This window comes from Oncorhynchus masou, chromosome 16, assembly GCF_036934945.1.
Source record: "Oncorhynchus masou masou isolate Uvic2021 chromosome 16, UVic_Omas_1.1, whole genome shotgun sequence".
NCBI lineage: Eukaryota > Metazoa > Chordata > Actinopteri > Salmoniformes > Salmonidae > Oncorhynchus > Oncorhynchus masou.
The window spans coordinates 5,498,883-5,502,281 of NC_088227.1; the positions used below are offsets into that span (position 1 = coordinate 5,498,883).

Sequence of the window (3,399 nt, forward strand, 5' to 3'; positions counted from 1 at the left end):
GGGAGGAGACAGGTTAAAGAAGGATTTGTAAGTCTTGAACTGAGACATGGATTGTGTATGTGTGCCATTCAGAGGGTGACTGGGTAAGACAGGATATTTCAGTGCAGTTGAAAGGGGTATGGTAGTAGGCAGTGGTGCAAACTACTTAAGTAAAAAATACTTTGTAGTACTATACTTTATTATTTAGATTTTTTTACAACTTTTACTTTTACTTCACTACATTCCTAAAGAAATTATGTACTTTTTACTCTATACATTTCCCTGACACCCCAAAGTACTTGTTACAGGAACATGGTCCATTCATGCACTTATCAAGAGAACATCCATGGTCATATCTACTGTCTCTGAAGTGGTGGACTCACTAAACACACATGATGATGTCTGCATGTTGGAGTGTGCCCTTGGCTATCCATAAATTAGAAAAAGAAGAAAATTGAGCTCTCTAGTTTGCGTAATATAAGGAATTTTAAATGATTTATAATTTTACTTTTGACACCTAAGTATATCTTAGCAATTACATTTACTTTTGATCGTATATTTAAAACCTGATACTTTTAGACTTAAACTCAAGTAGTATTTTACTGGGTGACTGACTTTTACTTGAGTCATTTTCTATTAAAGTATCTTTTACTTTTAATCAAGTATGACAGTTGGATATTTTTTCCACCACTGGCAATACGTGCCAGGCGCACCGGTTTGAGTGTGTCAAGAACTGCAACGCTGCTGTGACAGTTTCCTGTATGTATTAAGAATGGTCCACCACCCAAAGGACAACCAGCCAACTTGACAACTGTGGGAAGCATTGGTGTCAACATGGGCCCTGTGGAATGCTTTGGACACCTTGTAGAGTCCATGCCCCAATGAATTGACTCTGTTCTGAGGGGAAAAAGGGGGTACAACTCAATATTAGGAAGGTGTTCCTAATGTTTTGTACGCTCAGTCGGGCGGTTGCAGATGGGTTATTAGCAATTACAGGTAGGTTCGGGTGAACAAAAAGCTGACCCCGCACACCACTAACACGCACACCACTAACACACACACGCAGGTTGTCTGAAGTTGCTGTAGGTTCACTGTCTGTGTTCCTGTGTCATTATCCTCTTTCTTAGGTGTTTGAATAAGTGTATCTTTCTTTCCTGAGTGTTTTCTCTGGGGCATAGCACCCAATGTATTATATCTCTAGATTACAGACTCCCACTCTTTTCTGTACTTCTGGCTGTACAATTTTGATTGAGACATGTTGATTGATGTTGTAAGTTCTGTTCAAGATCCAGCATTCGTGACCAACTACATTCATTGGGTTTGGCTCATCGGACCAGTACGACTGCTACTGCAGTCAGCCAACAATGATTTGCAATTTGCTGAAATTGTTGCTGCCGTTCTCCCCCCCCCCAAGTTTTCAGTTTTATTGAAAAAAATCACATTTTATTAACACGCAAAGAACCTTTAAAACAATGTATTTACCTGAACGTAACTACTACAGTGGATGATGCACAGATGGGGCAGCTTGATGGGGGCTCGGAACAAAAGGATGAGAGGAAGGCTGGAATGAGAGAAACAAGAAAGAGCAGGATGATTTTTTTTGGGGGGGGGGGCTATGGCACAGGAGCTCGGCAACAAGGTGCCCTTCTGCCCCATGGTGGGCAGTGAGGTCTACTCTTCTGAGATCAAGAAAACAGGTGCTAATGGAGAACTTCAGGAGGGCCATAGGGTTGCGTATTAAGGAAACCAAGGAGGTGTATGAGGGGAGGTCACAGAGCTGACCCCCTGTGAGACAGAGAAACCCATGGGTGGTTACGGGAAGACCATCAACTACGTCATCATCGGACTGAAGACCGGCAAGGGCACCAAGCAGCTCAAGCTGGACCCCAGTATTTATGAGAGCCTGCAGAAGGAGCGTATGGAAGCGGGAGACATCATCTACATGGAAGCAAACAGTGGCGCCGTCAAGAGACAAGGTCGGTGTGACACATTTGCCACAGAGTTTGACCTGGAGGCTGAGGAGTACGTGCCGCTGCCTAAGGGGGACGTCCACAAGAAGAATGAGATTATCCAAGACGTCACGCTACACGACGTGGATATTGCCAATGCTAGACCACAGGGAGGTCAAGATATCCTGTCTATGATGGGACAGCTGATGAAGCCCAAGAAGACCGAGATCACAGACAAGCTGCAAGCTGAGATCAACAAGGTGGTAAACCGCTACATTGACCAGGGTGTGGCTGAGCTGGTCCCTGGGGTGCTGTTTGTGGACGTGGTGCACATGCTGGACATCGAGTGTTTCACCTACCTGAAATTGCTGCTGCCGTGCCCGAGCTGAGGGCCTGCTGCTGACGTTACTCACAGTGCACCTTTGAGCCAGGCACGTGTGTTGTGACTGAGTGTGTGACAGAGAATCGTGTTTGTGTCATTTAGAGGGAAAATGTGTGCATTTTAGCGTTTGTCACTTTTCACAAGTTGCTAAAAGTTCCAAATACATTTTTTAAAAGTAGCTAAATTTGTTGCTAGGTGCTGTTTAAAAAAATGTTGCCAGGGTAGCCTGAAAAGTTGCTAAATCTAGCAACAAAATTGTTAAATTGGCATCACTGCTTCACCGCCCGCGGCACCCAGCCACCAGCTTATAGCGTGGCTGCAGTTCCCGCCCCCTCCCGCTTCACTCGCACGGTCCTTGGTAGCTATGTGATGATGTGTGTGTTTATATGGGATTATCCAATTGTGAAACATTAATCAAAATGAATCTGCCAATTAAATAATTGGATTTTTTTATGTTATATGTGACGAAGACGATTGGTGACTAAGGCAGTAGCCTGTAAAGTTAGCTAGCAACTACTAGTGGATATCATTTTAACTAAAAGTAATCTATAGAGATGTGAAACCATTTGCTATAATGTTTCAGAGACAAAAACGACCAGGAAGCGAATATTTAAAAAAAACAATGGGAAAAGAGGCACAATCTCTAAACCAAAGAAATTTGCTGGTGAAATGTATCAGTGGGCAACAATGTCCACCAGCCGGTGTGGAGAATGACCAGCCTACGAGGACAGGCCATTCATTCGCCGAGAACGACGAGCCCCTGCTCGAAGAGGGCAAACCGGAGGAGTCCGAGCCATGCACTTCCACCGATGATGACAGCTCCCTGGCTGGAAAAGAACAGGTGGTCGCACCAGGCCTAGCCACACCTCCAAACAATGCCGGCGAAGACCCTACTATCTTGGACCCACACTCAGATTCGTCGCCCGATGACAGTGGTAGTGCTGCTACTAAATCTGACTCCCAAACAAAAAACATTAAAGAGACCAGTGAGTGGCCAAAATAAATGAGTGGATCTTTACAGGATATGTTAGTGCAGGCAAGCAGGGCCACATCAGCATAAGGAGGGGAATTTCACAAGAGATGAGGGGC

At 44.6% G+C, this 3,399-nt stretch overlaps 1 pseudogene; it reads left to right on the forward strand.

Annotated features, from left to right (window-relative positions):
* Positions 1–1,594: 1,594 nt before the first annotated feature.
* Positions 1,595–2,317, forward strand: LOC135557146 (ruvB-like 1; annotated as a pseudogene).
* The last annotated feature ends 1,082 nt before the right edge of the window (positions 2,318–3,399 follow it).